We start from the raw sequence: 8,591 nt of genomic DNA on the forward strand, positions 1-8,591 counted from the left end.
CAGATGAGGTGAGTGAGGTAGCTTACTCTTATGCAAAACAATAAACCACTTCACACAGATGCACTTACGTTGCTTGCTAAGGCTATGTCTAGAGGCCTGAGCAGTAAGGCAAATAAAACACGCTTGGGATACGGCTGGGCACCAAGGGCAGCCTGGCCATAAGCAGGGGGCTTCAGAGCAAGTGGCTGGCGGAGGTAAAAAGCCCACTGAGGATCCTCCTGCACGCTCCCAGAACTGCTGAATTTGAGTCAAAGTGTAGCCTGAGTGCATGAGGAGCAGGGAGAACACCAAAGGTGCTCAGCAGTTGCTCCTCCATGTGGGTAAGCATTGCTTCACTCACATGGATGGGAAATATCAGCACATTCGTATCAACTTAATTATCGGCACAGTTAGAAGTTACAAAACTTGTGTTTAGACAAGGCTTTAAAACTTTTTCCTTCGCTGTTTGGAAAGTTGGTTTTACTGTTCCTCTACCGTATTTTCAATGGTTTCATATGTCATTCCTTGTTGAAGCCCAGGACTCTGTATGGTCTAGTGGAAGGGAATGGGTCTTATTACTCTGAATTTTACTTTAGTTTAAAATGGCCACTGTAAAGATAAATTGCCTGAAAAAAAAAGACCTCCAAATCATTAGAAATACTTCCTAACCTTGCCATAAAGATTTCTTTTACCACTGTGACCTTAATGAGAATGTTTCCCTTAAGAATTGTGGAGAGTTTTATGAGAAAGTAACAACAAAACAGTGAGAAACCTTAGCAACATTGAAAAAAATCAATAAGAGAAAAAAAATAAAATCATCTCTCAGGAAAAAGGCCAATACCAACTTTTAAGATGACCAAACTCTAATATCCTCTCATTTGTAAGCTTAATTTGTTTTCTGTACTATTTTTATCTCACTGAACTGTTATTATGTGAAGCACAGAAAAAAACATCTTTTACTTAGGAGAATTCTTGACCAGCTTTCTCCTAAATATGATATTCTTGGGAAAACAGGATATCACTTAATAGATGGAAAGAACAGTCCACAGCCACAATACACAAAATCTGATCTACAGCTCCAGCTAATCCACTGCTTGGCATATACCTAGTTTTCTGCATGTGTGACGTGTTCCCTAAAAGCCACCGATTCCCATCAAACACCTCAACAGGCCCAGGAGTGAAGCATCAGTCTGAGCACCCTGCCAAAGCTATGCCCAGCGTACCACAATATAACCTCAGCCCACCTCCAAAGCCACCACAGGTGAATTGAGCATCCCAAGGATTAGCAATAACCCCGATGATGGTGAGAAGCAGTTGCGGCCGTATAAAGAACATTTAGGAGAAAATCTGACCTTGCCGATATCCACAGATCTCCAGTGCTCTGTTCCAGCAGGAGCAGGAGTTGTCCCAGGCCATGGAGACAGCCTTCTAACTGCAACGCCAGCCTTGCCTGCCTCTCCGCTGCTAAGAAGATGGCCACAGACCCTGTGAGAGGAAGAAAAAAACCCTCTGTCTTGGTACATTTTTCTACTGCACCTTCATGGTTTGCACATCCATATTTCACCTTTTATTATTATAAAATAATTAGTCTGAATCATCAGCAAAAATCTCAGCATTATAAATAAATTTTTGTAAAATTTCCTATTTAGTGGAAAAGCATTTTTATTCTCAAAAATCAAATTCTCCAGTACAAAAATGTCAAGCCTTCAGTCGACTGACAGTTCCGAGGAGGAAAAGGGAAAGACATCTACAGACCTTTCACTAGTTAGCTCCTTGATTTATTACACAATTGCAGTATTCTGAAAGCCATTCTGAAAAAAAAAGCCTCATTCAGTTACATGTTTTGAAATTTGATGACCAAGCAGCTATATAGCATTTCTTTTTTAAAAAAGCCAGTGACATTTCTGTCTTGAGAAGCAACTCCGCTTATATATACGTTTTAAAGAACAAGTTGTTCTTGAAGCAGCAGGGAAGTAAAGCTGTCCAAACAACAGAAGAAACATCAACAACTCTGGAGACTGAAAGTCTCCCACTTAGATTTTATTCTGAGCCTTGATTCGCAGCAATACCTTCCAAGGGATGGAAAGAAACCTTCTCTATAGCCACGAGCTTCCTGCAGAGGAATCCAAAGAATCACACACTGCAGTGATTCTTCCAATGACCACCATCGTGTCCACATCACAGATATGATATGGCATTAAACAGTGATCTCTTCCAAGCTGAGCTGCGTTAGTGAAAGAAAGCAATCCTACAATGAAGCCCAAACTTTATCAGACCTTAAATATGTCCAAGAAATCTCAGCAAGAACAGAACTTTGACTGCTTTACTGTTTTCTAAGACTGCCATGTCAGGTCCAATACCATATATTTTTTAATATATATATTGGTAATGGAAACCAAAGAACTGAATAAACCAAAAATCTTTCTGAACAGTCCTTTCAGGATACATACGAATAGTCAGATGTACACTACTTCTCAGGTCTTTGAAGAAAAGTACTCCATGTGCAGAAAGGTACTTCTGGAAGTTCAATGCAATGACCAATATTTATTCAGAGATCCTAAACTACAGAACTAGAATCCAGAACTATATAAAGAGAACATTTCACCAACTGCTGAAGTCAGGTATCTCAGGCATGGAAGACAGCAACCATTCAATATGACACCACAATGCCACGTACAAGTTGAGGATACGTGAAAACCAAACAGGAAAAAAGTGAAACAGCTCTAACTTAAAGTAATTGCTCCAGGTCTGGCCAATGGCACTGAACTTGTACTCCTGCTGCTGCTGGACGTACCTACGTGTCTGTAACATAACAGCCACAGCCTCGACGTTACGCCTCATTGAGAGTTATCATCTTCCCCATCCAGTGTCCCTCCCCGTCCTCATCACTAGCTATTACATTGATTCAGAAAACGACTCCAAAGGAAAAATACCACTCGCTAATTACTATGGAGTGGAGTTCATTCAGCACTTCAAGTTTCCTTGGAGGCTTCTTACCCAAACATTAACCCTCAACCAAACCAACCTCAGCTGTTTCAACATTCTTTTTTTTTTCTTTTTTTTTAAAGCGTGTATATAAAAGAAAAGCCAGGCCAGTTGCAGTCAGACTTCTTGGCAATTTAACATTTTTAACCAAAGTAATTTATAAATTATGCAAGTGGAATATTTATTTATGTGAAGAATTTTGTGGGTTTTTTTGAAAGGTGGGGTTGGAACTGCTTTTATTTGGTAAGTGACTGAGAAATCTCTGAATGTTGTCTTGTATAAACTTCACAGCAGCAGTGACATTACAGAACAATTTTGCTTTTGTTGAGGGAATATGTACATTTTAATTAGATATTTTAATTACTACCCGGTTGCTTATATATAGCTATGTGAACTGAAAATGGTTTGGGCTTTACTTTTTGATCTGTCCTAATATAAAAGGCGGTGTAATTTAAGCACAACAAAACTGGAGTGTTCTTCTCTCCGCAGCACGAGGGGAAAGACACGCAGCAGGAGCTGAACGAGGACTTGAAAGGAGCCGTGCTGGCCGCCTATCAGGGTTCCCCCATTTGCACACCAAAGGTAGGAGACATCTGGGGCAGAGCCCGTGCAGTGCCTTCTCGCCGGCCTCGGCAGCGCCTGCGCCGGGGGAATTCTGCCCCAGCAGAAACGGGGCTTCCAGCCCTTTCATGCTGCTCCAGCCTGTTTACCTACCATGGAGGGGTCAGAGCACAGGAAGAAATCTTAACCCGACGTTTGAGGCGGAGAGCGCTGCGAAGCCAAGGACCTGGCCACATGTGGGATTCGCTCATCAGCACGGCTCCTGCAGCCAGCGCTAATGCAAGCCCCAAAAGTAGGGCAAAAAACCTCAGCTGAGCTGTTCCTGCTTGCATCCTACCTGGAGACTGAAGTCGTGGTGAAGAAGTGCTCCAAGATGTTGCAACAGGCATCACAGAAACGCTAGGTATTTTGGGGGGGGTTATATTTAGAAAGTTACTGAATGGCAAGATGTTATACGCCTGCCGTGCATGTTACGTTTTCCACACAGGCATAAATAATGCAGTCAGATAAGCACGGTCACTTGTGAACCTACACACAGTCACCACATTACTCTTCACTTGTCTGGATATTTTGGGGGGAGGCATCCCCTGCCCAGCTGAGCACCGAGCTGTCCCACAGCGGGGCTGCACTTGGCCACCCTCCAGCTCTGGACACACCAGAGAGCAGAGGCAAGTCGATGGAGGAGGAGAACACAAAGATGAGGGCAGTGAGAGGAAGGAAACTATCAGATGTCACAGTCCCAACAAGCCCTTGCTTTCGGTAGGATCAACTAGAGGGTTTATAATACTCTTCTAACACCATGCCTAACACATGATAGTAGCAAGGCTGTTACAACCCAGTAAAGGCAGTAAAAGAAGGGCTACAGAATAGACCCCTCACAAGCACAACAAGGTATAATTCACTCTAACGCTCAGAGCAGGTACTGAACAGCACTTCTGTAAACTGCTGCTTTGCATAGACCAAAAGCATGAATTGTGCCCAGATATGTAAGACTTAGGGGGGAAAAGAACTATTTTAAACCACACCATATTAACAGGAGATCTGGCCAAGTACTACAGCATTTGAATTTATTTTAAAAAAGCGAATCTTTTGATAAAATGTATCTGCTGTAAAACCAGTTTTAAAAAGTCCCAGTACATTTTTTAATGGAATCCCAGGTTAGGTGTATCAGGTAACGTGCCTCACTGAGACAAAGCGTTTCTGTTTTCCAGCCAACTAATAATCAGGTTGCATGTGGTGGCCCTTAATGGCAAAGAACAATTGCTATTAAAGGAACATAGCAATTAAATTGCTGGGGCTATATTGCCACATCCTCCAACTTAGCTTTAGGAGTGGGCTTTTTATGATGCAACCTCCACCAAGATTTCTTCACAGAGATTCTCTTGCAATGTGTCAAAGGCAAAGGTTTGCTCTCCACCTCTGTTCAGAAGCTGCTCGTAAACCCAGAGGAACTTTCAGACTCCAGGAGGCCAAAGCTCTCCATGCAGAGGCCCGATTGCCACCACCTGCCAGTTATCCTTGCCATGATCGTCGCTGCCTTCACTCACTGAGATATGAGGTCCCTACAAAAATTAACGTGATTTGTAGTGCCACCTCTCTACTGGAAATTTCTCCAGTAGGAAGGGGTGTGTTATTCACGTTGCAGCTCTGAGCTATACTCACAAATACATTAGAGGCTCCTGCAGCCAGTAATCTGGCAGAATTGCAGCTGAAGAACTCCAGCTGTGGTCCTGAAGGCAGGGGTTGAGATCTTGTAGTTGATGCCCAGATCTCAGAAGCATGGTCTGGCCCCTGGACATGATAGGCTTCCCGTACAGAGCAGCGTTACCATAATCCCTCTCTTGTCATGAAGTATTCAATTTTCTTTTTCATTCTTAGAAAATAAAATGCTAAATTACCCAGTTTAGTAGGTCAATGTCAAAACTTACGATGAAAAAGGATCTTCCTAAGAGAGTTTCTTAAAACCTGTATAATCAGGTTGGTAATGCTGCCCACAGGGAAAACCCATTAGCAGAAATCTCCAGCACATTTCAGAAAGCTGAACCTAAGTGGATTGTGGGTGTGCCTACCCATTTGTTAAACTGTGAGCAGTCCACCTCATCCAGAAGTGTTGCTACATCGCAGTGTGATGGTTTCCCCCGCGTGCTCCTGCTCTTGGGGCAGGGACGGGCTCGTGCAGCCACTGGGCAGACTTCGCGGTGACGACGAAGCAGCCAACACCTTCCTCACACAACTGGAAGAAATTCTGCAGCTGGTCTAAAGGGTTAAGCTCTACCTCTGAACTTCAATACTCTGCAATTCTATGCACTCTCTTTTTAGAGTACTCTTCCTTCCTTCCTACCCGCTAACACAATAGGGAAAGCTTTGTTATCATTAATCATCTTCGGAGCCCTGGGGACTCGGAGCATGGACGCTGCCGCAGCCTCACCAAGCAAACCCACGCAGACACGCACCGAAGTTTCTGACAGAGTTCACTCCTGCAGATTTTCATTAGTGACCGGATTTACGAGCTGGGGACGTGGTTAATGGTTCATCTAAAAACTCAGAGGAACTCTATCTTTAATAATTATCACCAGAATCAATATTTTCAATTAAAGGATTTGAGACTTTTTCTCCCCCCATGCCATGAAGGTCCGTAATCTGCATGGGGGGAAAAAATGGATTTTTTAGGCTAAAATCAAATAATCTCTGGCAGTGCACAGAAGCACCATATTAGGAAAGGTGAGATGAGCAAGCTGAACGAAGATGGAAATGCATCCAAAGTGGTACATTTTTGAGAGAGAATGATTGTGCCCTAACAGAGAACTATTTAGGCAAACTAAACACTTTAAGCAGCAGGTACTGCAGGAGTTTAGCAACAGTTGTTTGACTAAGTCACCTTGCCAGCCTCCTAACAAATGGCCCCCCAAAAGCAGCCTGTCTTGTAATTTCTGGAGACTTAGAAGGAAAAGGATATCCTGTAGAAATTATAGAAAAGCAACAGGGCTGAGAAAACATTTGTAAATAAGTCATCAACATTCCAATTACATCTCTGACTCCTTGATCTAAATGTCTTGGGTTTTTTCCATGCATTCTGATACATACAACTCATTTAAAAATATATACTCAGTACAGAAAAACAAAGACAACAAAACAATCCTGGTTTCTCAAACAGGATTTTTATCTGCAGGTGCAAATTCTGCACCTATTAATAACTGTTTCCTCAATTTAATGCCTGTTCTTCATAAAAAATACAGCACTAACGTTAATTTATCCAATTGCCTATCTGAAGCTGCAAGATGAGAGGTTGAGTTGTAGAGAAACCAGCTTTAAAAACTCTTCAGACATCTACAAATTCCCCAAAACAATCCAGTAACATAATTCTGTAACTAAAAATAAATCAACAGCTTCTGATTGAGGGTCCTGTCTCAGCATCCCCAGTGCCATACACATCACACACTGGTTCTGTGTCTGAAGCTATGTGAACACCAAAGAGTTGTGCAAGTACACGACAAGTTAAATGTCCCCACTGATCTGCAAAATGTTTATTTTTAGGTGTAATTGTAGTAACTACACATGCAGTTTAGGTCCATAGCATTGATTTTACGTGCCTACCCCCATGCTACTACAATATTGATAATTTGAATCCAATTTATTCTCCTTGTTTATACAGCTAACAAGATGCGTGTGTACACAGCGTGCTGTGAGCTAAGACCACATCTTGTTCCAAAGGAATTGCAGTCTAAAAAAGCTGAGCACTGGAGAGCAAGCTGGTCCTCACTGAGAAACGGACAGGAGGAAAAACTAAGACAAGAGATGACAGGAACAGTGAGGCAGAGGGACTGGGCAGTGTGCAATGGAGGTAACTGGGCTCACACCATGAGAGTGTTCATGGCATAGGTGAAGACCTGGGACTTAGACACCTCTGGAGGTAAATGGAAATGCCCTGCAAAGCAGTGCCTCAAACCCAGGGACCGTGGGCACTTTTCCCATCAGGTTTACATTTATAAGAAGGGATTTTCAGTGTTTTCATACTTTAAGAAGGGCAACACAAAGATAAATAGAGTAAGGAGGAAGAGGTGGCGACCAAATAGCGACAGTAGTAGCCAAAACCATGGACATATCTAGGAAAGACGGGATCTGGCAGACTTGGGTAAGAGACCCAAATAGGATGCAGATGGAAACACTAAATAAGTAACCAGTTACCTCCCTTCTACCCCAGGCAATGTCTGCTGCCTCACCTTGAGGGTGCCCACCGAGGGAAAGGGGTTGCGGGGCCACACCAGCGGCTGTGTCCGCCGGAGGTCAGGCCATCTCCAACCCATCTCCAGCCCATGCACTGGAGGCAGGTGGTCTCATCAAGCACAGCACCCTCACCTGGGCATGGGGTATCTGCCTGTCCCCACCTGTGAGGACTGTTCTCCCAGGTGCTTTATCCCATCATTTCAGACTTCTTTTTTCCCTCATTTTGATCAATATTCACCACAGCACATTATCCCTTCCTTTAAATTGCTGTTGCTTTCTTTAAGAGCATAAGCTTTACACTAACCGTATTTTAATTGCTGTTTACACATCCCTCAAGCGTGCATAATCATGAATTGTTCAACAAAGGCCAGGACATTTTATAAATAAAATCTCACTTGCTATTGAGAATGACAATACTAGCTGGCAGCATCTGGATGCATTTTCAAAGTGAAGATTTTACTTTTACAAGACAAGACTGAAACCACAGATAGAATAAGCTGGTGTGAAACCTGCAGAAAGCTTTTTTTCCCCTCCTGTTCATCGAATAGCAGCGTAAGTCGGCGAGTGGGAGGAAAGTTAAAGCTTACACACAGCCCAGCATGCCAGCCCGTGCCCTACTGAGATGCTTGACTGTCTACCGCTTCTGAGCAGCTGGAAAAACGTCAAACTGTCATCACTGATTAAAATGGGATTTTATAGAAAGCATCACACGTGTTGTCAGAATTCTAGACTTCCTTCCACACAATGGAAGCACAATTTTGCCTTGCTCTTCCTCTTGCCGCCACGGGATTTACCATTAACGCCCCCGAGAGAACAAGCGAGAAATGCCGCCTCGCCCATAC

General features: G+C 43.2%; 2 long non-coding RNA genes across 2 annotated transcripts in view; both read right to left on the reverse strand.

The window, feature by feature from the left end:
- Positions 1-8,591, reverse strand: part of LOC137861898 (uncharacterized) — a 133,200-nt gene that overhangs the window by 123,720 nt on the left and 889 nt on the right. The window contains exons 3-4 of the long non-coding RNA XR_011099914.1: positions 1,735-1,790; positions 1,332-1,464 (exon numbers count right to left, since the gene is read on the reverse strand). This is a non-coding gene — a long non-coding RNA (uncharacterized lncRNA). The remainder of the gene's footprint in view (positions 1-1,331; positions 1,465-1,734; positions 1,791-8,591) is intronic.
- Positions 3,811-5,994, reverse strand: LOC137861900 (uncharacterized). Its single transcript, XR_011099919.1, has 3 exons — positions 5,595-5,994; positions 5,188-5,398; positions 3,811-5,087 (listed from the first exon to the last, which is right to left on the reverse strand). It is a non-coding gene; the product is annotated as an uncharacterized lncRNA (long non-coding RNA).

Source organism: Anas acuta, chromosome 10 (assembly GCF_963932015.1).
Source record: "Anas acuta chromosome 10, bAnaAcu1.1, whole genome shotgun sequence".
Classification (NCBI taxonomy): Eukaryota; Metazoa; Chordata; class Aves; order Anseriformes; family Anatidae; genus Anas; species Anas acuta.